General features: G+C 41.6%; 1 protein-coding gene across 1 annotated transcript in view; it reads left to right on the forward strand.

Annotated features, from left to right (window-relative positions):
* Window positions 1-23808, forward strand: part of AMER3 (APC membrane recruitment protein 3) — a 35515-nt gene extending 11707 nt beyond the window's left edge. Inside the window, exon 3 of the mRNA XM_010716350.3 lies at window positions 21493-23808. The gene's annotated coding sequence lies outside the window, so the exon portion shown is untranslated. The remainder of the gene's footprint in view (window positions 1-21492) is intronic.
* The last annotated feature ends 3905 nt before the right edge of the window (window positions 23809-27713 follow it).

Raw genomic sequence — 27713 nt, forward strand, 5'->3', positions numbered from 1 at the left:
CGGAGACTGCAGGATTTAGGCTCAGTGCAAAGGCAATGCAGAACTGTGCCTCCTCTGTGGACGGGCAATTGTCTGATAAACAACAGTAATATTTCTCAAAATGTCCACAGAGATTTTTCAATTGGAGAAAAAATGAACGCAAAATCCCTCAGCACACAGTACCACGTCTGCAGCCTGGAGTAGTATATCTATATATTCCCATGCATTCTCCATGGCATAGAAGAGAGGTCCTCTCCTGAATCTGACAGAATGAGATGTAGAAACAATAAAATGCAGAGACAGCCAGCACATGGCAGTGCCTCTGGCTCCGCAGTGTACACCTTTCTAATGTAGTCTGCCTGGATTGTCTTGCACTGAGGCAGCTATTGAAATCTCATCTGACAGTCCACCAGCCACACACACACACACACACACACACACATGCACTCCCATTCAGACAAATGCATTGCAAAGTAAAAATGTACTGTTTGTCACATATGGTCCCACATAACCAAAGAGCAGGGAGGCGGAGGGGACAGGTCATTGCCTCTGCTGACACACTGGAGTGTTAGGCACCATGTGCCCAGATACTTGGGCAAAATGCTAAATTGAACAATTTTCTCTCTCATTAAACACTGTTGCTGCTGGACTTGGCTCTGTCTCATTGTCCTGTCTTCACGGGTCTTTCTCATCAATGCCTACTCTACCCAAAATCTGAATTTTATCAGGCTGAAGAAATATTCATGCCAGCTTATGTGGTACAGAAGGATTTTTCAACAGAGTTATCAGCACAGATGATCTCGTCAACAGCAGATGCACTGTAATGTTGTTAAATGGGTTTCATTTTAAAACTGAAGAGATTGATTTGCTGCTTTACTTGCTATTGCAGCAGGATGGTTTCTATGGATACAGTCTTATAGGGACTTTATTTTTCCCCTGTTGACAACAGTACAGCAAGCTAAATTCTCATCTTTTTTGCATTAGCATAAATGTGAAGCCAGGGGAATGATTTCCAGATTTAGCACCGAGAGCAGAATTTGGCTCCCTGTCTCCTTCAGCCTCACATTTGAGATCTTGAGGGGGATGGTGATGGGGGATAAAGAAAAGGAGAGCATTTCTATGAGCACATGGGTGAGGGATGGGGCGTAGGAAAGAAACAGCCAGCATGTCTGTGTTAGAAATGGGAGAAGACAAGGCAGAATGCAAACACATTAACTGCTTGTTTGGGGAGTGACACAACTGCAAAAATGTGAGTCAGGTTTTGGCTGCAGAAGTTTTTGACCTTATAATATCTGCTTGAAATTTGGCCAAATATCATCCCACTTGTTTCAATGAATGAGTCAAATTGTGTCATTCTGAAGAAAATTTGCTTCCCTTCCATTTTGCTGCGATGTGCAGGAAGACATAAGACTACAGAAAAAAGCAAAATATTGGCTGTCACAGTGAAATGCATGAAGCTCTGCTGTTGTAGGATAGTGCAAAGGAAAAGTAGCACAGGAGCTGCACAGGGAGCCACACTTCACTACAGACTCTTTTCAGGAAGTACCCCAAACAAGCAGCATTTCCCAGCAGAGGAAGGCTCTTTTGGTTTGAGCATTCTCTTACTCAGTTCTTCAAGAAATGCTAGCCTGTGTGCATCTGGTGTGGCAATTTTTAATGGAATTAGAATCAGGAGCACTGCATCTCATTTACAACATTTGGAGGTGAGAAAGTAGTTCCCAGTTCTTGGACAGCAACACAGCTCACCAGAGGGAGGAGTGAAGAAGTGCTGTATGTTCGATTCTTCCTGCCGAGTACACCATCAAATCTAACTCTCCCTCTTCAAGCTCTGTGGGAGGCCCATTGAGGTAGAGCTTAAACGATCCCGTGGCACTTAGCAGTAGCGGCAGCTGGTGGTGACAATTGCATAAATGACACCATCAGATTGCAGCCAGCAAGTTCTCCTCTTCCTTCAAGGTGATCCTGACATCCAAGGGGAAAACGTGAGAGTGTGGGTCAAGGAACAGAGATTATTGGAGATCCAAGAAAAGGAAAGGTCCTCTTTATCCTTATTTCTGATTGAATGATTCTTCCTTCACAAAGAACACAGGGCATGAGAATGCAGATTTTATTGGTCTGAACCTCTCCAGCAACCATAACTAACCGTGCTATCTTCCTCTCCAGATTTACTTGTTTTCCCTTCACAAAAAATTTCCTCACAAGCTGCTCCAGACAGATTCAACTCTTTCCTACCACATGCTGTATACTCCCATTGCTCCCTCCTGGTGAGCCCAACCTACCACGAAACCCCTTCCCAACACACCTGCGGAGTTGGCACCTACCTCTTCAACATCATTATTCCTCCCCAATAATTCTCTGCACCCTCAGGAGCACAAAACCCCACTCAAGGGGACAAACCCTTCTCCCCATGCAAAGAAGATCTCTGCATCTCCACCTCAGAGGCTGAGCCTGATGGGGTGGGGACACTGTGTCACAGTGGAATCAAAGCCATGATTTAGAACTGGCCCTTTGCTCCAGCAAAGCTGCACAAACCAGGGCTCCTCTTTCCTCTCTGCTTCTGCAAAGGAGATGTGCTGAGCCTACAGAATCCCAGCAAGTTATAAATCATTATGCACAAAATGAAAATCAAGTGTTCAGCATGCTGTTAAAACATGCAGGCTTGCACAGCACCCGCAGTGCTATGCTCACAATAGCTCTGATAACTCCAGCAGCAGCCCCAAAATTGAGCCTTGGGTCAGTGCTTTGGTCACACTGCTCAAGGTATGGGCAGTAACTGACAGTGATGGGGAGGGAAGCATCACTGCCTAAGATTTGGCAGGAGTAAGGATTTTTGTCCCCTTGGTATAATTTTCCATCTTAAGCCACGAGAGGGGAAACAAACCTCAGTGCCTTTGTGTCTGTGATACTGTTGTGGTTTAACCCAGCAGGTGGCTCAGCAGCACACAATCATTTGCTCACTCCTCCCTTCCCAATGGGATGGGGGAGAGAACTGGAAAAAAATGAAATAAAGCTCCTAAGTTGAGATAAATCTATTTGCTATGATAGAGAAAAGGGAAAGGATAATAGTTGTGACTATATGTATACATGAATATATATGTATGTATACAACAAGTGATGCACAAACAATTGATCACCACCCTCTGACCAATGCCCAACTAGACCCAGAGCAGTGGCAGAGCATGAGGTGAACTCCCATTCCCCTCCATGATTTCACATGGTATGGAATATGCCTTTTGTAAATCACTCACTCTGTTCCCTCCCAGTTCCTTGGGCCCTTTGCTGAGAACTGCCTGGTTCTGTACAGCACTGCTTAGCAGCAGCTGTAAACATCAGTGTGTTATCAACGTTGTTTTTCTCCTAGAACCAAAGCAGAGCACCATACCAGGCACTCTGAAAAAACAATTCCATAGCACTGAATCAAAGGCAGATACACAACCCAGGAGATGCTTGCAGAGGAATCAGCTGACACCAAATTCCCTCTGACTTCAGTAAGGACATAGGGGGAGCTTCTGTATAGCAGGACACACACTGGACAAGACACTGCATCAGACATTTCCTCAGCTCCAGCTTTTTTAGGGAGATCATGCCTCCTATTTCTGTCTGCACATTTAGGAAATATTCAGTGCGGTGTTATCCTTAATTAGCCCTGGCGCAGTTGCATTTCTGAAATCAAGGAAGGTTGTATTTTATACAGACAGCCAAGGAGCCTGTCAGCAGCATGAGAACCATTGAGGAAATGGAAGCTGCTCCCCCGCATGCCTGCTTTAAACAGAGGATGCTGCAGTTTGTGGCTTAGAGAAAAGAAAGCTCAGCCTCCCTTCCTCTTTCGTTCTGTCTTCCCTCAAACATTCAGGCGAGTTGGGCTTTCCTCTTAAAACGCACTAAATAGACTGTTGCTATAGCGACCAACTCCCTCAGACCTGGTTATAATTAAGATGCTGTTCTAACCACCTACAGAATACATTTTGCAAAAAAAACCCACCATCAAACCAAAAATTTTACATCTTCCTGAGGAACAACCGAACATTTTCAGGGCGAGCTTGGTTTGGTTAGGTTAGTTTGCAGGAGAGGTTAAGTATTTGGAAGTAGCTTGCTAAGTAACTCAGCAAAAACACAGCAGGAAGCAGCAGGCTTGCAATTTAAGGATATTTTTTTGCTACTTTCTTAAAGCTACAATTAGTAACAAGACAGTGCTTGAATCATCTCAGCTCTCATGAGTGCTCTCCAACTATAACTTGTAAAAATTTGGAATGTCTGATGAATCACACTTAGAAATGTGAAGATGTCCTTAGATTTTTTCACAGTTCAAAAGCTGTTTGACTTAAAAACACATAATAAAGCTAATAAAAAAAAATCTGTTAGGGAAAGGTATGTTAGATTTCCTTCAGTGTTTGTTGAAAGAGATTGGCAGCTAGACTGTATGGTTGAGTGCTATCCTTGAAACACAGATTAAGCATGGATAAGATCCATTTAAAAATGACAGTTGTTGCAGATTGAGAGCTGTATGCTGAGAATGACAGAAATATGAGGGGTTTTGTGTTATGAATTTTTATAAAGATATGCATATGTGCAGACATTTAAAAAGAAAGAAAACATACAAATGAAATGAATATCCTGATACATAACCTTTCTTCTGAAATACAGCGGGCAGTATTTACATTCAAGAAGTGTTGGTTCCACATTCCGACTTAATCCAGGCTAAAATGCATCACAGAGAGACCTCAGTGTTGGATTTTAGGTCTGTGATTTTGAAATTCAGAAGGAATTGTAGGAATGCAGGTGTCCCACTGCACTCCTTTGCTCTTCCTTCTCCCTCCAGAAAGTTCTAGGCAAATCTCTTTGAAGCGATGATAAGGCATCCTCAATTAAATGAACCCATTTTGAAAACTCTGTCAAATGAGAAGTATTCTAACATTCCTAATAGTATTTTATGTAGCCTAGTGCCCTTAGGAGATATTTGTATACTACTTCTTTGATAGGACTGAAGTCTAAAATCAAGGTAGAAATTCAGGTAAGTCTGAATTAGTGCCAGCTCTTGTCAAGCAATCACAAGGAGAAAGGCTCTAAAAGCCAACCCCACTGCCTACTGCACTGTTTTAGAACCCACATTCTGTCTATTGCTCCCTTGACCACTGGAGCTTACATTTTTAGATTAGAAAAGGTAAAGACAGTGCTCCCAACAGTGTATGTTGAAATTGTAATGCCCATGACCCACAGTAATTCAATTAAATAGTCATCAGGTTATACAGGAACATAAAATGCTTGAGTAACTTAGAGCTTCTCAAGTAAAACTAGTGTCTATTGCAGCATGTCTCAAACATACTTAATTAAAAGGCCATGTAGCCACTGAATATTAAAAAAAATCCACTGATGAAGCAGCCTTTTAAAAGAAGACCTAAAACCAAACAACTTTCATTTATCTCAACAGTATTTATTCTAAATATTGACTGTTCGTTCATTACTTCTATTTTCTTTTTCTTGTTCATTTCATTGGAAAAATGGATGTTTCCTACTTTATTTTCTCAGGTCTCTTACCAGTGATGCTGTAATATTTTAGGGACTGGTAGTAACCCCAGAACACAAATTGAAGAGCTCTCTTCTGAGCTCTACAAAAACTCTAGAAGTCATAACCAAAAAAGGGCAGTTCCACCTTTCAGGTTACCTTCTTCCTTCTAGAATAGTTCTAGTATTTATCAGCCACTATTGTGCACCCTAACAGCTGTCCCATTCCTGCTCTTCCTGTCAGTGCCTTAATTGCTTGTTAGGAAAGCTGTATTTTTGTGGGGCCAAGTCCTGTAGTTCATTTCCAGCGTAACAACCAGTAAATTGACAAGAAGCTACTCTTAAGACCTGCAGGATTTTCCTCAGAAATCAATGTCACCAATTCTCATCACATGTATGCTCAGTAGGGCAGGATTCTTCCCTAAGCTGGATTGTAGTATGTCAGGAATTATGCTACCTTTCTTTATTAGCTAAGGAAATAACAAAAAGAGATTATATTGGATAGTAACAATTACTGACAGTCCTGACCAGCAGTGGGACCTCAGACCTTTTTGGCTTCTCTTTGAGTAGGCAGATGATTGTACTTCCAAGTTGTCCAGATGGTCAGAAAGTGCTAGCAAAAAAAAAAAAAAAAGAAACAATTTCTCAATTTCTTTAGCTAGTATTGTATCTTACATTCTACCGAAAGGAACAGGAAACAAAGCATTTCAAATGAACTCACCAGGCTGTATGTAGACAATAATTAGGACTTTTCACGTGGCAAGCATTCAAATATTTATGCTGAAAGTCAATAGTAAACAATAAATCATGACAAGTATCCTGGTAACATATTTTAAACTCCAGAGACAATTTCTTGAGAAGTACAACCAATTTCTTGGAGGAACATCCTGTAAAGCCACTTATTTTTCTATCACCACCCAGAAAAGACTTACAGAATAACGACAGATGACCACGGCAGAACAGTTGGGTTACTCTTCCCCTGCACTGAGAACCAAGCAAACCAGGATCAGAGACACCTGCCAACCAGTGCCACGTGGCTAGGGCAGGATGAACGCTGCAAACCAAATGGCCCTTTTTGGTAACTCAGGAAGCTGCTGGTACAGTTCCAAAATGGAGGTGGCATCCAGACCACTTCCACTGTGTGAACATTGGTGTAGCTGAGCCAACACTGAGGGAGGAAGCCAAAGGAATGTTTTAACCTCTATAGTCTTAAAAAAAAGCAACCTAAGCTGCACAATTTAGCTATGCCATAGGCATGTGGTTTTACTTTTAAAGACATGAACCTCTTCCCTGCATATGCTCCTTCCAGATGCTGAGGCTTTCCATTCTTTGGAATTTTTAGTGGGCTGGAAGACTTGGATAGTGGAATAATATAGATAATATGGGCTCTCAGGAGGGCACTGCAGTGGGATCAAAGTTTTTTTCATATGGAACAGCTTCCATTTGGCCTGATGTGCTGTAGGAACTCAGAAACCCAGAAGAAGCTACATTCTGGGATAGCACACCAGGCCCTCACAAGGCAGCATGGTTAGCCCTGCTTAATCAACAGTGTGAGTGAACGCCCGTCAGGGATCGTGGAGCATTAACGGTGGTCACAAATCTGCTGGTCTCCTCTGACTTCATGCAGAGATTTCCCAAAAATCACTGCTCTCTCCAGTGCACAGGTCACATCCTTCCACATCCCTTTTCACAACCTCCTTTGCAGCCCAGCCACGGTGAAGTTTCTTCATACATGTGAGACAGAAGGGGCACCATGGCTCAAGAACTGCAGAGCTGACTCGCTTAGTCTTTTGGGCTGGTTCTATCAATAAATGCACTGTTAGTCACTGATTTCTGCTGGGATGCTATATGTGTTGAAAGAATGAATGCTTCATGCAGATTCCAATTAGCTTGGAAGTGTTTTCTGGTTCTTTGCCTAGAAGGACTCAGACAACAGTGGCATTGTTAGCAGTGAACTGCCACCTCTTAATGTTGAGTTACAAGAATTACTGGCTTAATAAATTACCACTGACCTTCTCCTATTAGTTTATTTTTAATTATCCATGAAGCTTTTGAAAAATGCTATAGAAAGGTATTTTAAACTGGGAGAGCATTTAGAACAGACGAGTTTGTTTACAACCCTGTTCACCAACCTATTCATTGTTCAGAGAATAGACAGGATTCCTAACCAACTTCTAGAATGGCTTTCCCACTGGTCTGCGAACAAACAAACAAACAACAGCAACAACAACAAAGCAACAACAAAAGCAATCCTTTGTAGGAAAACTGCTCCTTGGCAATTGTATACCCTGAGCATTCTCCATAGGATGGGGAAATTTACTTATTTCTAATCTTCAGACCCAACCCCTTCAGAATTCCCCACTGTTGCCCTGTTTCTTCTGCCTTTTTCACCCTTCTTAGCACTGATTCTCTTCTGCAGGAAGGGAAGAGATGCAGATCTGAAGATAACTTTACTAGAAGCAGCACTGACTTCATGTTTAGCCTCTGGAAAGAGGTTGCAGAGAGAGCAGTTCCTTATTCACCTTCCTTTGTCCTTCTTTCTGTGTTGTTTGGACACAAAGCTGCAGGACTTCCAAGAGGGGACTTCCAGATCTTCTTTCTGCCCAAAGCAGAGAGAGCAACTCACTCTCAAGGTGACCTGAGGGCATGTGATAATTTTTCAGTAGTCACTGAATGACATCATTCCAGGAAATCTGTAAAAACTGTTTTCATCTAATAAAGCAATCATGTACGGAATATAAATCAATAAACTTCATCTTCACGTTATCTCTCATCTTATCAAAGCACTTTAGTACTAGAATCAAATGAAGGCATAACAATTTAAAGCAGGCACAACAGAACTATGAATAATAGCCCAGAACAGAACTTTTTGCAGTGGAAAACATATCCCATCACAAAGGGAGCTTTCTCGAGCATACAGGAAGACCATCCGTATGTCAACTAAGGGTCTGATTACTATCAAGTGATGCGAATGTTAAACACCTTCATTTGCTATGCTTTCAGGCAGGAGATTCCTAACATTTTGTAGGAAATAGCTTAGAAGTTAGGGGAGAATATCCAGCAACCACAGCTTTGTAGCAATGGAGCTGATTTTGCTGGAAGGGCTGAAGACTGTTTTTCAAACACAACTTCTGAAGATGGGAAGGGATCACTGGCAGGGATTACGTCCTTCTCTTTGGTACACCACCACCAAATACCTTTTAAAGATGCAACTCTGAACTCTCCATTAACTTATAACTTAGTGCAGTTTCATAATCATATTTACACGTGTATGAATACCTAAGAACACAAAGTACAATAAATGATATCTTTCATTGGTTTCTGGAAGTCTGGGCCTTTTATGCCCTGGGAGATAACTGAAAATGCTTAAAAATATGTGTGCTTTTACCAAAATGGCAAACCTGGAAAAAGTCTGCTCGGCCCAACTGAGGTTCACTTCAGTGTTTATTATAGATGAGTGAGGCACGAAGGCTTCAGTTTAGTTTGTTACAAAACATTGCTATGCACACAGTGATGTTTGGGAACTTCTTTGCAGCCTTTCACAAAGCTGAACTCACACCTTCCATAATTCAAGTGTATTTCTCAGGAATTCTGTTCTTATGAATGAGAGAAGACGCAGTGACAGTTTGACACACTGAACAGCTGCATTTATGTGAATATGCAAAGCATCCATATCAGATCAGATGAAAGTCCCATTCACTCCCCAGCAGTGACTAGGATAGAATGCTTATGAAAGAAAATAGAAGTAGGGCAAATAAACCAAATACTCTTGTGTTTCTCATCCTTTGGCGTTCAGTGGTAGTAAGATATCTAAGCTAAAGGCAAGTAATATCTATGCCATTGGACATAAGAAACACATATATTTTCCATTATCTCTTTCGTCTCATTTTGAACCAATACATAGTTTTGGCCTCTGTGACATTTTGTGCTATTGAATTCTACTTTACATCAACTGCCTGATTGATGTCTGGGAGCCCTGTGTTATGCCCTGTGTTCTATGACATAACAAATCGTTCCCTTTTCACCATTTGTGTATCATGGATAGATTGTTTTCACATGGTCTTATTGTGACAAAATACTGAAAAAAAAAAATCCTGCCTACTGTGCCCTGCTAATCTGCTAAGTGAGTTTCTCTACGAGACAAAAATGAGAACTTGAAAACACAAAGGATCATTCATTTATGATTGCTGAGTAGTGACTTTTCATCTTTTAAATAAAACAGAATGTCCATATATCTGTAGATAATGCTTTTAGAATGTAATGACCTTTCAATTGATTCATCTGCAAGAATACACATGCTTACCAAACAAATGCTAACTGTTACTCATCTGCTTTTATCAATAGTGCTTCCCTTCCCCAGGAGGAGCAAAAAGAATGATGTATTCAGCTGGTCTTATTGTGGTAGGGAACCCTTGGAGTTCATTTCCCGGATAGTCCAACCCATTCTATACTCACATAACATAAAGGACATGAAAGTTTACAATAGACTGTGTCCTAATTTATGGACAATTGTGAGGAGGGGCAACAAAACAGTCTGTGCTGTGGTTATGGGATGAAAGCAGGTCAGCAGCTCGACATTCTTTGAAAAAGTGGTGGATGAGCAGCTGTAATAGGGATCAAGCAAACGGTGGATCAGATTCTTAAGTGTGATTAAAGACTGGAAATCCTGGATCCATCCTCTCTCCAAAAACTGTCTTTGTGAAAAGGGAATACCTTTCCTAGGGCTGAGAAAAACATTCATGCAACAGCATTATCAAAGAACTGTAACATTTTTGGTTCGCACATTGATGCTGGCTGATCTCCAGTTGGCAGAGCAGCTCTATAAGATCTGAAACAGGAAAGCCTTAGAGCAGCCTGCACTGGTGACTGAAACAGAAGAAAAGATGTCACAGAACTCCTTTCTCTCCCATTCAATGCAGTGCTGGGTACAGCTCATGTGCTACTGTAGGATACAATGCACAGTGCATCTGCATTTGTGCTTCTATGTGTGCATTTACCTCTGGCTTGTGGCTGCTTTAGGAGTAGCCCAGCAGCACAAGAATTGCCTGGCCTGATTGCCATCACTGCCTAAGCAGATCTGCCTGGATGCATACCAGGCTCGTGGTGATAACTGCTAAGAGAAAGACCTTCTTCAGGTCTGGTCTGTCAGTCTTCATTCAGGAGAAGTGTGTTTAATATTGAGCAGAAGAAAAAAAAAAATAAAAAAAGAACACTGCAGTGTTTGCAGAATATCTAACTTATTGTGGAGGTTTTCACCTAGCAGAAAACCCAGGGATGGCTCAGCTTAGTGCTCTGCTGGAGCCTGCAGCAGGCATTCATTTTCCTTCAACAGATTTCCCTCATGTCACAGCATAAAATCTGCTTAGTACTTCACACCACTGGTGACCTGTTGTACCACATCTCTGGCAATGCCAGCTATTCACCTTGGCAGGAACCTGGATGTTATGAAGCTCAAAGGAATAGTTTAAGCATTTGCCCTTTGCCTACCCTGAAGTGTTTACCAGGATGTATCCCAGACTGACTCACTGTCTGCCTTCCTGTTTTTCTAAGAGACTGCTATTAAGTTAAGCCCGTACAGCCATGCAGTCAGTTCCTAATAACAAAATTGCAATACTTAAATAACTTCTCTCAGTGCAGACATACTGTCATCTGTATGTCACAGACACTGCTAAGCATAGCCCAGGAGGACTTCCTTCTGCTTTTTTAGCTCATCAGAGGCGACTGAGAAGAAAAGCATGCCCTATTGCAGTGCCTTGTTTTTAAGAAAGAAACATACATTGTCAATACCAAATTCTGACTCAGTCCACGTATTTCATCTGTATGTGTCTCATTGGATGGAACGGACGATGAAGCAGAGAGGTTCTATTTGCCTTAGTCTAGAAATGAAATAAATGTTGGAATCTCCCCGACGCTGAACTAAGTGTGCACAACAAGGAGGGCTTTAAGCAGAACAGCTCATCAATAATGGAATATGGAGACTTTCAGTGCTAAGTAGGTCAGTGGTACATGTTTCTGTTCCACTCTTGGATAGTCACTTTGCAGGCTATTCACACTGAACTCAGAGTAGCTCCTCCCACCAGACAGACTCCAGCAACACAACATTTATCAAATCTTGACAGTCCTGCTGAGAACTTGTGATCTGAGCACACATGGGGATTGAAGCTGGATAATTAGAAGGCTGAGTTGTCCAGAAGAATGAGAAGTGCATTGATGTTGCTTACTTTGCATCAGCTGAAGGTGTGTAAGGGAGCAGCCTGTTAGGCTGCTAAAAAGTACTAAGGTTTTAAAGTGAGACGGGAGGTTTGGGTTGGATATTAGGAGGAAGTTTTTCACCCAGAGGGTGGTGAGGCACTGGAACAGGTTGCCCAAGGAGGCTGTGGATGCCCCATCCCTGCAGGCATTCAAGGCCAGGCTGGATGTGGCTCTGGGCAGCCTGGTCTGTTGGTTGGCGACCTGCACACAGCAGGGGGTTGGAACCAGATGAGGATCGTGGTCCTTTTCAACCCAGGCCATTCTATGATTCTATGAAATTTGCAGTATTAAATGTAAAGTCTCCCAAAAGCAGATATTCTAAAGTCTGTCTAAAATCCATGGAGATCATTCAAGTGAGTTGAGTGGGTTCTAAATCAATACATGACTAAAACATAGCATTTGATGATACCTATCTGAGGCAATACTCATAGCTGTGCTATTCTTAGCTCTTATACCAAGAAAATATAAACAGAAGAAAGGAAACACACAATTTTGGAAGTGTCACTTTTCCACAGTGCTTGTAACAAATGGATTTGAATAATTTCAGTTTAAAGAAACTTCCTCTTTCTTTCTCTTTTTAAAATTGTTTCCAAAGGGATATAAATAGAAAGCTGCCCATGCAGCCCAACAGGTATTGCTGTCTGTGCTGAAGTAAGTTCAAAGCTTAGAAAAGGAGCTGTCCAGTTCAAAGTCAACAACATGCATCAGCACAAGGGGAAATGTAGAAGCAGCTATCTAAGCAGCTATCTACCCACCATTCAGGGCAGCCATGGTCTATTGCCTGCAGTAAGAATGCTGCTGATTAACAGAAATCTGCAACAGGACTCTTGCTGGGTACATTAATAACAGCCAGGAGATCTAATAGCCCCAGGCAGCGTTGAAAGCCAAACAGACTATTAATTCCTGCAAACACTTACATAAGGGTTATTTTTACTGCAATCAGGCTAAATAGGAAAAGCAAAATTGAACAAACTCAATTCACCCATCATGCTATGCAGATAGTGACATCTCAGCGTTGCGTACTGCATGTAGGGATAATGAGGTCTTCCAAAACAGAACAACTGTAAGGACAGGATATGCAGGAATCAATCTGCCTGGTAACTTTAACTCCTAAATGCAATTTTTTATTTAGGATAGCACCCACTAGTGCACCCACTAATAATCACATAGAATCACAGAATGGCCCAGTTGGAAGGGACCTTAAGGATCATGAATCTCCAACCCCCCTGCCACAGGCAGGGCCACCAACCTCCACATTTAATACTCGACCAGGCTGCCCAGGGCCCCATCCAACCTGGCCTTGAACACCTCCAGGGATGGATGGGGCATCCACAACATCTCTTGGCAGCAGTAATAAATAACACATCAATTTTTCTGTACTGATAAACTTCATTGGCAGCATCAGTTACACGCAAGGAATTCAAAACTAACTTCACAGTCCGTAAATTATAGGAAATGTTCCCTAATATATCTTTTAAAACAAAACATTTGTTGGAAAATAAATCCAAAGTGAATAAATACACTAGAAGATGAATTTTTTAAGTGTAATATGTTTGCCACCCCAGGGCGCTTTTCATTTGCTCTCCTCATTCTTTGATACTGAACAAGTCATTTATGTGAGTAATGAAAATAATCTTATTGTGCAGCTTTTAATGTATTATTCAGTAGCTAAAAGGAAAGGAAAACCACTCTTTCTATCAATAATTCAGGTCCACCACATCTTCAGTGTTACTTCAGCCATTTAGCTGTCCCCCCTTACCAAGGGCTCATGCATTTTTAATGCTTAGGCTGCTTGTTAGAAGGTTAAATGTGTGAATTATGATTAGAAACACAGTCACCAGGTGTGGGAAGGTCATCTAGAGACAATATTCCTGTTGCCAATGGAACAAATTAGCCTGTAGGATTGGAAAGGAAAACCACAAGGTAGGATCCCCAGTGCCTGAAGACACAAAGTTCTGAGAATCCTCACTCAGCTGCCCCAGCTGCCCCAACAGCCCTGCTGGTAACAAAAGCAGAACTCTGCAGTCCCAGTGAAGCGCTGAACACAGTGACAAGAGCAGTGCTTCCCTAACAACCACGTTCTTACTGGATTGGATGCTACTGTCATGTGAATACCTATCAGAAGACCTCAAACCTGGACTGCCTGGGCTGAATCTCGGCATCTCAGCAGCTTCCCTGGTCTCTTCAGCTTTATGATTTTGGGGCATCTCTAGGCTACTGCTCTTTAAACACCACAAGAGTTTTTAAAGCCTCAGAGATGCAGATGGATTCCTCAGTCTAAGTGTTCTATAGCACACCAATCAGATAGCTGTGAGCGAAACAAGAAGTTTCATCAGCTCATAAGCCCCTCTGAGGGTGTAATTTTCCCTGATAATACATTTATCTTCTGTAAAAAAGATTAATGTGTCCTGAGACCTCTTCATGAGGGCTGCACAGCCTTAGAGTTCACAGAGGCACTATCTCCTTCTGAGTGTGGCAGAAAACTCCTGAATTTACATCAGAGACATCAGTGAGCTTTCAGACCTCTGCCATGAAGCAGTGCACATGAGCCTGGCATTGAGGAGCTGCTATTATTTTTGCATGCCTTGCCATTCTGTGAGAAGGTAGGGTTCTGGTATGCAAGGTGGGACCCTTCCATGGGTTTCTGGAAGAAAACATTCCTCTGTCAATGTAAGAGGCTGCCCCAAGAAGTCTCATTCCTCTCCTGAATGTTCTACAACTTAACTTCAATTCTGAGTTGGAAAAGGTTCCATTTTATATTCTCACATTTGATGTGAGATGTGACCTGACACTTTCAGATGGAAGCAGTGGTGGATTTGCCCTATTTCATCATCACTCAAAATGAAACCACTGACATCGTATGTAACACCTGATAATTTCTTTCTATTTCTATTTCTTTCTTTCTGACTTTCTTCAGCAAGAGAGAATGAAATTCATTTGTTCCTGAGAATGTAAGCATTCACTTTATTTAAATTTGAAGTTGTTCCACGCTGCTTTATCTGCATGTCACATTACTGCTTCATGAAATTTATTAAAAGCCCATTTCATATAGATCTAACAGCAGGTCTCTTTATTGCCAAAGAAATATCACAACAAATAGAGTAAGGAGGTGAAAATGAGCAGGACTTGGTAAGCTACAACACTGAGGTTAGTTGACCATAGACAATATTCCAGCAAGACTCGATTTCAATTTTAGTTTTGCAAAATCAAGGAGTGATAATCTTGTAGACGTTTCTGTTGCAACTGTGCCCACATATTCCATACCTGGATGTCTGATTTTCTTTCCCCTTACCCTTCTTCTCTGCCTGTGCTAAGGGGAAAACAAAGATAGTTTAGGGGTATCTGTCCCAAAGAACTAGAAATGAAGTCTAGAAGGAATAATAGCAAACATCCACGGATGGATACTGAAAGTTGTGTGAGTATGTGGGAACAACGAGATGCTACCAGTTCAACCATCAGAAACTGAAGTGCCAGCTAGTGCTGTCTTACTTGTAGGGCGGATTTCCAACCAGAGCAATCTGCTTAGGACAAAATATTACATTACTCGTTTCATTGGAACAGTAACAAGGAGCAAATGAAGGCTAGTACTGTTGGTTAATCATAAATGGGAATCAATATCTAGGTAGACTAGGAGACAATTGACAAGGCAGAGATTGGCCATCAGAAGCCTTGGAAGGGAGGTTAACTACAAAATGCTCTTGTTACAGAATAAAAGAGGTCAGGGAACGCATGCAAAACAACAGACATTTGAGCTAGCATAACAGAGAGAAAAATACTAGCTCTGTGACAACATTCTGAGTGGATACAACAGGCAATATTCTGCTCTCCAAAGCCAGGGGAAAGGACAGTTTTGATATCTGGAAGTAAAATGAACAGAACATGAATTAGAGTATAAGTCATGTGGATAAAATGATTTTATGCACAAAGCAAGCCAGATGCAGACATGGTCTGGATGTGAAAATATTGAAAGAATATTAAGGCAGAGCACTGCAGAATCTGGCAGAACAGTGGGCTTTGACTAGCAAAAGAAAAGGAGCTGGCTTAGGAAAAATAATTGCAAACGTGCTTATACAAATCTGTTATCTGCTAAAATGATTATTAGGGTCTTTTTTGCTGACCCCAAATTTAGCAAGTCAACAAACATACCACAAATGTGCCACACGAGGATGAAGCAGGATTCACTGCAATCCAAGCCAGCCGTGCCCTGCAGACACAGCTAGCTGGTCCTTAGCAGCTGATGAGCCAGATGCAATTGTGACACTGCTAACTGCCTGTAAATTACATCTTTGTGACAAACTGAAGAATTTGAGGGGCCTTACTGCCTTCATTACCATTTCAATCAACATCAGCAAAATGCAGCACTGGCAAGATTTGAATGAGTATCCAATAAAAATAATCTGAAATGCTCGTGATAGCTAGAAGAAGAGATTATTTACAGAATACTTAATTATAAGCCTCCTATTTGGCAAAGATTTTGCACATGTGAACTTGTTTCAGTGCATCAGATATTAGGTCTGTGCTGGCAGCTCTTTCGTAGAGATAAGAATTAAGGTTGAGGAAGGCAGAATGGAGGCATGGGAAATTGATTTTCAGACTGTCTATGACCTTGACTCAGAGGATGAATGTGAGCTGTGAAGCAGACAATGAGGGTGGGAACAAGCTGCAAACAGCAAAACAGCAAACTTCATTTGGAACCAGAGATTACAGATACAAATTCTGACAGTCCGATCCTGCCCATGTAATCATGTGCACTGAATATGTGGTGATATTGTAACTTACAGGGACAGCTGGGTGCCTATGAAAGCACAACAAAGCTCAGACACTATTTCCTCCAGGAGAAACACATTAGAATGATGTTGTTCAAGTAAGTTGGTGTTAAAGATGGGCTGGGATGGAGCAGGGGAAGATTCTATCTAATATATCAGTTACATTATCACATTGTGATAATCCTGTTTGCTTACATGCTCATAAAGTACTTCTACTAACTCTCCTTCTGATCTGAAATTTTTTAGTATGTATCTGCAAAAAGAAAAGATTTAGAGAAGGAATACGGTCATGAAGATAGAGAAAACTACTTGTCTCAGGTGAACTACATGAGATGCAGTTAAGAAAGGCAGGGAACATTTGCAATTTGTCACTGAATTATGGGGACAAATAAAAACAGATCTGGTTCCCAGCAGTACAAACAAGGACCCCGTTATGACTGCACAACTGTGATTCTCCAGCAAAGAGTCAAGTCTTTTTTCTTTCTGTGCCTTTTCTATTGTGCAGCAAGAGGAAAGGAAGAGCTAGCAGCTTAGGCTGGGACAGTGCTTTGTCAGCACAGGTATTATGTCTTACAACACGCAGGATATTATGCTGGCACAGCGTTCTCTGGCAGATGTAGCTTATAACAGCAGAAAATGTTTTTACAGTACAGCTTCTTGATTCCCCGAGAGTGGCAGATTGTCTTTCTTACAACGTTGCTGTCAGGTCACACCCCAGAGTGCTGATCTGTGCCCAGCTGGGTGATGGAACATTCAGTACTACAGCCGTACCCTTTGTGCTATGGCTGTTTCTCTCTTCTGCTTAGAAAATACTGGTTTAAGATCTCTGGAGTGGCATACAAAGGCTGGAGAAAGTCAAGGAGTAGAATTTGCACTCCATTTTAAAACTCACTACAACTCAGTGTGAGGTCTACAAGCAAAAAAATGCACTGTGTTCATAGTTAGAATATTACACAAAGGATGGATTTAGAACCTTATGCAGAGTTACCCATAACTCATGATCACCAGCATATCTGCACACTCTTTCTTTTTGGTCAGTCTTCAGCAGGACTGCAATCCAACCTAATACTGCCAGTATTTTGGGAAGCTTCTACAAAACATGCTTCTAATCAGCAGTCACAGCACTTACTTTCGTTAGTGGGCAGGAGTGTGCTCAGGGCACCGTTCAGAAGTGACGCATGCTCTGAGAAACTGAGCTGATTGGGAAATGAAAATCCTTCCTGCAAAATATTTTGCTGTTTTAAAAATGGGCCAATTACTGATGATGGTATTTTAAAAATGTTTTCTTTCATGAGATTTTCTGAATAACTCCATGGCAGACTAATGAAATAGATTATCTATTTTGTGCCTCATGCTTCTGATCAATTCTGTACTATTAATGGGCAAGTGATGCAATCTAGGAAACCATGCATTTTTCCTATTTTTCTGGATACTTTTTTTGTTGTTTTTGTTCCAGTAAAAATGAATTCTTATAGCATTCACAAGTTTTGAAAAGCTGTTTACTGTCCATCTGCAAGTCATTACAAGAAAAAATTCCCAGCTAACTTTCAGTCTACATAACCAGCTAGAACAATCAGCTCTGCGTGATAATGCTGAAGCAGAGCTATTAAATAACCTTGACATCAAGGTTACAGCAATCCAAATGGCCAGGCTAGATGAAGAATGCTTCAGGGCATTCCTCCATGGTAGAAGTATCTCCTGCAAAGAGCCTGCCTCGATTCCCCTTTCCAGTTCTGACTGCCTTGATTTAGAATGTCAACCCCTGCTCCCCTTCAGCTGCATCAGCAGGCTTTTCTCCTACCTTGCAGAGCACACATTAGCTCAGTGCTCCTTCACATACCTGGTTAACTCTTCACTCATCTCATCACTCTGAGTTCTGGGGTTCAGAACACTACCATACCTTTGTTCTTTGTTGTGGATGCCCCATCCCTGGAGGCATTCAAGGCCAGCCTAGATGTGGCTCTGGGCAGCCCGGTCTGCTGGTTGGTGACCCTGCACATAGCAGGGGAATTGAAACTACATGGTCACTGTGGTCCTTTTCAACCCAGGCAATTCTATGATTCTTTGTCTCAGATGAGAGAAAGAGAAACCTTCTGTTGTCCCGCTACAAGATTCTTCACTCTATGCCCTTGAAGGGATCTGTGGCCCTCCATTCTAGCTTGCCTCTGAGGTTAATAGCTCCCAAGACACTCTTCTTTCTAGCAGAGACTATATCAAATGTTTTTAAACAGATTCCCTTAGGCAGATGAGCAACTGATCTTGCAAAACATCCCTTCTGGCCTTAAAGGGCCAGTATTCCACTGCAGCAAACAAAAGATTAGATCGTGTTATGTTTCTTAGGCAACCTCTGGAAGAACTAGATGAATCAAAAAGTAAAACAAATAAAGAAATTCCAAGGATGTACAGCAAGACTTAGAAATTCCAGCAATAAACAGAGCAGAAACAAGATAAATCTTCAAATGTGGCTGTAAAAGGAAGGACTGAGAGCTGGGACATCACTGAGAATATCCCACAGTTTCAATCTGCAGGGACAGCTGAGATATGACAAAAACTGCAACATGAACCGCATCTTCCGAATTCCTTTCTTGTTCATCGGTCTGTAGTCCTACTCTGCTGTGCCACCTTGTGCTCACGGGCTGATAATGCACTGCTCCATGGAGGGCAGTCATTCCTGCTTCAACTGGGTCAGTAATGCTGCACCAGCCAGTCTACCCCATCTGATACAGCTAGAAAAAGGACACGCGTGTATCGGAACGCTGTATTCTCAGGATCCTTTTTGTATTCTCATGAAGCTCAAAGTATTCACAGATGCTGTCAGATTTTTTCAGTGATCACAGGCAAAGTATTGATTTCAGAGCAAATCAGGTAAAACCTGCATGGTGGATATCTCTCACACTTTGCATGACCTCCTGGCCTTTCCTTCTGGGCTTCTGAGAAGCACAACCCAGCAGCGTTATCCCATTAGCAACTCTGATGGTGACGTGTAGTACTCTGAAGAAGCACATCACCACCCTGAATCTTACTTACCTCACTGTAAAGAGGATGTTTCACCAGAGCAACAGGGCTTTGGTGAGATTTTTCAGAGCAGATGATGCTTTAGAGATCTTCAAACTCCACTACTTTATGAGTTGATAGAAAAATACCTTCCCGATGGCAGGACACACACTGGGAACATAGCAGAGAACTTGGAAAGAAATCACAGCGATTCCAGCAGATGAGAATGCCTTTGCACTTAGCAGCTTTCAGATCGTTCTTCCAGACAATTGCTAAACATCCTTGTTTTTTCAGGGAATGGCAGAATTCCAGTTCAAGTGCCAAAACTCTCATTCTTGGCAAGCATTCTGAGTAACAGGGGCACGGAAAAGAAAATGAACTTGTTAGCAAAAAATCTTAGGAGTGACAGAACTTGAGGGGCTACCCCCAGCTGGTCTGGCTTCATCACTCTAGGCGTATGAAGCCCAATGACTTAAACATATCAATTATGTAAAAATCATGCAATGAGGCCCCCCTGCTGGAGGCCTCCATAGCAGAGATGTGCAGAGATTGCACTGCAGGGTCTGGAAGCTGAGTGAGCAGCCACTTGGTGTCAGAGTTCCGCCGGTACTTTGTGTCTTGTGGCATCCTGCACCTCCACAGCAAGAGCTGGCAGTGCTTCTGCTGTTTCCAGGCTCACTGAACAGGGCTGGGTATGAAATGGGCTCACTGATCCTTTTAACCCATGGAAAATCAGCCATCAGATCAAGGATTGCTGTGCTGGCCAGCCAAATAGTGCTGCAATGTGTGTTTGAGATTCTCAGAGGATTAGGAGCCTGCCCAGGTCGGGAAGTGTTGCCGAGGCAGGCAGGGCTGTGGCTGCTCCTGGGCACTGGAATCAGTGCCATCACTCCAAGAGCTGGTTGTGCTGCTGCCTAGGAGAGCTCTCAGGGTGGTGGCACACAGAGGACTCTATGCATGGGGCAATTAAGAAAAGGATGAGCCTACTCTTCCCACAGACAATTCCTGCTAAGAACCCGCCTTAGATACTTTTGAAAAATAACAAATAAGCAATGATGGCTATCTCTGGCATACTGAAGCTTAGGAACTCTTTAGATGTTATTTCGAGTACAGCTATAGTGGCCCTCTTGAATCCCTCATACCACACCTAATCCTGGGCTTCTTGCAGTTCGTGCCTTTCTTCCCATGAAGCAGTCACTGAACAACCCTTGCAAAGGGCTCTGCTGGGCAGAGATTCCTGGAAGAGCACACATTAAAGACTCCAGAGAAGAACAGATGTATTCCCTCCACATCTATTTGCTTTGTTTCTACATCACTGCTGTCAAAGCAGGCAGCAGACACAGATGTGACAGGAAGGGAACAGGATACCTCACAGCATTGCACTCTGCTCTGTTAGAATATTCTCAGTGAATGTTATAGCAGTAGATATCTCGATGCCAATAAAATATTTACCTATGTCCAGGAAGAGGCGGGTTTTCATACTAAATGTTGCCATTTTATGTGCCTGAAATACTATTTACTTTGAATCAACAAAGTAGCACTCTGGTGGTAGCCAGTGTCTGATCTCTCCTTCATTCATTTTCCCTTCATTCTTTCAACAGTATGTTGTTAAATAAAATATCAGAAATAATTGGCCTGTCAGTATCCAAAGAGGAGCTATGAGAAAGAAGGGGACAGAGTCTTTAGCAGGGTCTGGGCTACAAGGGGAAATGCCTTCAAGCTCAAAGAGGGGAGATTTAGTTGGATATAAGGAAGAAGTCTTTTACAGTGAGGGTGGTGAGGCACTGGCACAGGTTGCCCAGAGATGTGGTGGATGCCCCATCCATGGAGACTTTCAAGGCTAGGCTGATCAGGCCCTGGGCAACCTGATCCAGCTGTGGTGTCCCTGTGCACTGCAGGGCAGCTGGACTACATGGCCTTCACAGGTCTAAGGATTCTGTGACTCTATGATACTATGACAAATATGCAAACACTTAGGATGTTTTTGCTTGTATTGCAGGTGATTGCTGAAGAACCCACTTGTAGATATGGATGCAGCCCACTTCTACATATTATACTGCATGGCAAAATAACAAGGACGTTGCAACTGCGTCAAACTCAACAGGACTTTTCACTAGAAATGCCACCAGCGGGGTCACAGCAGTTGGTGATGCCAGCCTGTCTCAGCAGTTAGTGCTTCCTGACAACTTCATGCCCTTGAAACCATGTTTTCAGATGGATGTTAAATAATACTCTTCTTAAAACAAAAAAAAAAGTAGGATTTTGGAGGAAGTTGTGCCATGACAAGAAGGTTTAAGAAAAACAGTGTATTTCTGTCATATTTTGCCATGTTACAACAGAAAACGTCACTATATTTTAATACACAGATATATGCAGAATGATCATTCACTTGTGAAGTTATTTTGAGGAAGTATAATTATTTTTCATTGCCATAATTTTTCTTGAATTTTACAGAAATGCTTTGTATATTTTATGGCAACTTTTAATCACCTTAAAGCAACAGGGTTGTAGATGGTACTCTACATTACTGTGGCAAGATTTACTCCTTGGGGAAAGATATTCTGAAAATACCCGAACAAAATATCAGTAAGCATAATATAGTATCACAGAATCATAGAATCACAGAACGGCAGAGGTTGAAAAGGACCACAATGCTCATCTGGTTCCAACCCCCTGCTGTGTGCAGGTCGCCAACCAGCAGACCAGGCTGCCCAGAGCCACATCCAGCCTGGCCTTGAATGCCTGCAGGGATGGGGCATCCACAGCCTCCTTGGGCAACCTGTTCCAGTGTGTCCTATGCTGTCCAAACACATGCATTTATCATGTAGCAGAAATTATAAATATACTAAAAATTGGTGGATTAAAACAGAACTTAGTTGACTTTGTTTTAAAGGAGAGAAAAAACTCTGTTTATGTCCCAAAAAACAGCTGCCTCCTTTTTCCAAGTGATAAACCAGAAAGAACTGGGTAAGATACATTATTAACACAATTTTCATTTTTTTTTGTAAAGATGTGGTTGGAGTCAGTTTAACAGGACAGTTTTTTCACACCCTAAGTCTAATCTGATCTTGGCTGCCTTATCCTTGATCATAAGTGCACAAGTAGCAGGTGATGACCCCTTTCCTTTTGGAATTACAGTGCTACCTTCCGTACCTTCATTAACTTCGCTCACCAACTCTCTTTTTACAGATGATAATACAGAAAATAATACAGCAAATTAAAATAAATGATGAAAAAAATCACACAGACATTTGTAAGTACAAAATTTCAGGTCCTTTTCTATGAAATTTCTTATCTATTTCCTGTCCTGTTTTTACAAAAACAGAAGCAGTGACCAGTTATGTGCACGTGTAACATCAGAAAAACAATTAAAAAAGGAAAATAACTATGTACTATTTGAAAGAGGAAAAGAGGGTTTTTCCCTCTTGTGGTTTACTGAAATGTACCAGAGTGTCGTGAGAAGGATTATTTTTAAAATGCTATTTTCTGCTAAAGCCTTGACATTACTTCTTCAGTGCAGAGTTCACTCAAGTTTCAGAGGTTTCTGGAACTCCCAGCACTCAGATGTAAACTTCAGATATGAAGTATCAGGTACTGTATTATCCTTAATAAAATCCTACTTACTGCTGTGAGTGAACAGAACGCTTATTGCTTTAAGGAACCAGAGTGTAAATCATCTCATACCAGCAAAAATGTTTGGGAAAAATGTAGGAAGAAATATCCCACATGCACTGCCAGGATTCCTTCCGAAGCAGAGTACAATATGGAGTTTGGGTACTCCAGACAAAGATGAGTGATGTGAACTTAGCAAAAAGTTTACAGCAATTCTTTTATTTCACTTAAAATGTAGAATTGTTTTAAGTAGGTTGGAGTGTTTGGTGGCAAGATATTGTAAATCCTTATGGTGTGCAGGAAATGCACAGGATGTGTGACAGGGATATTTAAGAGAGAACAATGATACATATTCTGACTTTTACATAATGGAAAGGATATAGAGCAGTGGGACTTTTGGAGGATAAAATATACATGTGTACATCTTTGAATATGCAGCTAAAAAGAGAGTTCATGCATACTTGTCGAGGTCAAGATTAGGGAAGAAATGGGAAGTATGTATTGTTTAGAAAAATCTGAGTAGCAGATTAATAGAATTTACCATGCGTATATGAATATGTAATTATGATACATATGCTACGTTTAACATATTTTGTTAACTATTTTTCATATATCATATTTGATGTATATATGCTTTATGTATTATATTTTAGTTACCATGTGTATTTTGGTTACATTATGTATTAAAGTCACTTGGATTCTATGTTATGTTTGGCCTCTAATCAACATCATTTTATTGTTTTATAAGATGCTAATGGATCACTATTACCCAGCACTGAAAATTTATCATTCAATGAAAAAATCTACTGCTTAGGAAGAGTTTATGTATTTTTTTTAAATCCCCAGCCTACATCAGAGGCTTAAACAGGCACTATCCCCTAATTCTTTTCCTCTACAAGATAATGTGGTACATCAGCCAATTAGCATTGGGAGAATCAGAACACTGAGATCAGAATACTATATACTCTAATTTTATCCTGAGGAAGTTAGTAGATTATCAAGCTTATGCCATTCGGAAAGTGGATTAGCTTCTAAATGTAGGAACTCACTGCTTTGAGAAGGGAAGGGGAAGAGTGTAAGAGGAAGGGAATTTCTGGCCTCCCTGAGGCGTCAATCCTGACCTAGCTGCTCGACCAAAGCTCTCCCTTACCTTGCAAGATGTGCTTCCCAAATGAATAAGTCGGCTCCTGGAAGGAAGTATTCATTTCCAGACACCTCTTTGAGTGTTTCATCTTCATTACTTGTAACCGTATGATGAAACAAGGAAAATAACAAGGGTTAAATCTGGCATAAGAGAGCAGGCTGAAGACTGAAGCCCAGGGCCAGGGGCGTGCTCCTGCGCAGAGCAGAGCAGTGGATGCCTAGGGATCAGGCAGTGTCTGCAGGACATGGTTGTTCCAAGAGGCTGGGCTGCCATGGGCAGAACTCAGGGCCCTGCTCCCGTGTGCCCAGGGCTGGGGTGGGAGTGCTGTGAGGTAAATCTGGCCAGGGCCTCAGCGATGTGTGGGGAAAGCTGCGCACCTTCCCTCTTTCTCTGAGGATAGTGTGAAGATTTCAAGAGCAGAGAAAGAACAAAGCACACATTGACTGCTGCTCCTCCACAGCAAATCCCAGGGTGCTTCTAACAAGCTAGGAGCAAAGATGGATGCTCCAGCAGGTGGCCAGGGGTCTCCTGAAGAGTGACACGCAGGCAGGGTGGTTGCATCCTACTGCGAGCTGTGAGACCAGACCACAATCCTCTGGCTGAAACCTGAGCTGAACTTCCTTTGGAAACAGCCAGTTTCCAGTTTCACACTTCTCAGGCTTGCTGGGACGAGAACCAGATGTACTGCAACACAGTGAGTGCCCTGCTAGGACACTGCTCACCCTGCCACAAGCAGCAAGCAGCATCAGAGTGCACTTAAAACATTATTACTTTGCCACAAAAGATTTTTCCTTCTTCTTTTTTTTTTTTTTTTTTTTTTTCCTTTTCCTGAGGCTCCTGTGGTCCAAAAACTCCTGCATTTAGATAAACCAAAGCCCTGAATCCTTTCAAATCTAGGCCTCTATTTGGAAAAGCCTCATATTTTTCATGTGATCCAGTGCTGCTTTATCAACCACAAGGGCTGTGTTTCCTCGTAAGATCTGCCATCCTGGTGTTTCCCTCATTGGTATTGAGTTCACTGCATAAACTCTGGCTACCAAACAAATTCCAAAGCTCCTCTGTGTTTTTTCTTACGTGTGCAGAAACCTGTACCTTTACTGCACAGAAATCAGACCGAGTATGGGAGATTTTATGTGTGCTGTAGTCACATGTTCAGCTCCAATGCAAATATCTGAATGCTGTATGTAATCTAGGGGAGGCTTTAATGGAAGGCAGTCTAGCAGTGACTCAAAAAAATGCAAAAAAAATGCAAAAAAAAAAAGTGCAAAAAAATATTCTAAATACTGCTGTGCATTTGTGAATAAGTATGAAGTGTTACAAAGCTCAGAGCAAACTGCTGGGAAATAGCTCAGCCAGACAGACACAATCCAACAAATTCCAGTTTGCTTTCAGAGCATTCCTTGGTCACTGCAGATTAGGGAGGCTTTGCTGCGTTCTTAGGTGTTGGATAAATCTCTAAGCACTAATGCAAGATTGCCAGCAGGTTCAAAATAATCACAAATATCACATGGCTTACCCTGTCTGGGGGAATTGCTCAGTCAAGATCGCTCCTTCTAGAGTCTCTGGTAGCCAAGATGCTGTTTGTAGGGCTAGAATCATAAGAATTTTTGGTAAGACATGCAATAAAGCAAAACAGCAGCCTATTTTGCAAAATGCAGTGAGAAAGGCAAGGAACACAGTAGCTAAGTAGGTTAGCATCATCCTTTTTCCTTAAGTTTATTAAGTTTCTGTAATGGAAAGGTAGAGGTGGTTAGGGAAAGAATGGAAGATGGCTGGTCTCAGAATCTCTTAAAAGTCATGGGATATTAATCCTTAGCTGCAGAAATACTGGAATAAGTGTGAAGGAGTCGTGTTGCTCACTTATGATAAAAATCCTACATCTCCAAACAACACTCTGTTCTAATGCAAGAAAATTCCTTCTGATGGTAGGTGAGGAGCAGGGAAATACTCAGAGTTGGTCACGAGGTCCAAATGGGAAAGAGCAGAAAACTCTAGTGGTTAGTAGAGATGTGAAATCTCCCTCAGAAGGAAACACATCCTGCTTCAGATCCTGACCTGTCTCATCCTGGAAGGATTTACTCCTGTCTTTCCCTTTTTATCTACCATAACAATTAAAGTGAAAGCTTCTAAGCTTCTTCTGGTTAAAAAATGAATAAACTAAAAAAAAAAAAAAAAGAAAAATCACCATTGTGTTATGATGGAATAACATGAAATGATAGAGAGTATGATTTAAGTAGCTACTTTTTGCAAACATTCTAGAAAGCACCGATATCAATGCCAACAATCAAGTATCTGTTAATATTGTCACTGCTAGAACTAAGTGCTAAAAGGAATAACCAATCATGATGGGATTGAAATGGGCTACACCTCATTTGAAGATTTAATCGTATAAACTCTCAATAGTTTTAAGGAGTTTAAAATGCTGTACATTGCCATTCCAGTTGGCCTTTTGACTGTGCACCACTAGAACCTGTGACCATCAATTACTCATTTAAAATATGCTTATAACAGCGGCATACATGTGATTAGTAGTGTAAATACATACAAATTAAAGCTGTAGTCTGTATGCAACTAGACATTTACTATAACCCAGTCTGACCTGGAGTTTTAATTTGATACACAACCACAAAGTACCTATTTAAGATAGATGGGCTTTCTGGGCCTCAACATCAGGGATGAGCAGTCTTATCAGTTAGGTGAAGGTTAACTGCATGCTGGAGCCTTTGAAAGAGGGAGGTGTGGCATCAGCTTTGAGTGTTCTTCTCCCCACTTCAGAAAGGAATCACTGTAGAATCTGGAAAGCACTGAGTGAGATTTACACAACTCAGTTCATTTATTGTGTGAGGTTACTTTATCCTTCCACCTTATTTAAATCATACCAGTCACGTTACTAATCTGTCCATCATAACTGGATCAACTTCTCAGCATTCTTACATCTTGACACCTCATCTCTTCAAATTATGGATACCATATGTTTCAAATTCATCACCTGTAGCAGCTTGCCTTTCACAAATTCTGTCAAGAGAATCGAACGGACTTGGACACTTTATGAAGGTGATAGCAGAGACCCTTTGTTGGAAGAAGCACAACTCTAATATAGTGCATAGCATATTCTGACTGGTTGCAGGCGTAAAGCACGTGTAACATTTCTGCAGCTGATAGGTTTACATGCGGCAATCACACAACCAAGCTTTCTCTCTGTTTGGTTGACAGCAGGCAACTTCTTATCCAGCCTTAACCACAACTTCTTTCTTTTGTACTCGTGCAGTTCTCTTTCTTCTGATTCTGTCAAGGGTCACGGCTGATCAAAGCCATGATCAAGGCTCAAGTAGTCACGCCCTCCACTAACCAAGTATGTCTCTATAAAATTCCTTTTTTCTGAAATTTCTTCTCTTCTCTATAGAGCCTCTTGTTACTTTTGAGCACAGATTTGCAACAGTGTTTGATATCAAATATTGAGATTG

The sequence above is a fragment of the Meleagris gallopavo genome, chromosome 11, assembly GCF_905368555.1.
Source record: "Meleagris gallopavo chromosome 11, MGAL_WU_HG_1.1, whole genome shotgun sequence".
In the NCBI taxonomy this organism is placed as follows: Eukaryota; Metazoa; Chordata; class Aves; order Galliformes; family Phasianidae; genus Meleagris; species Meleagris gallopavo.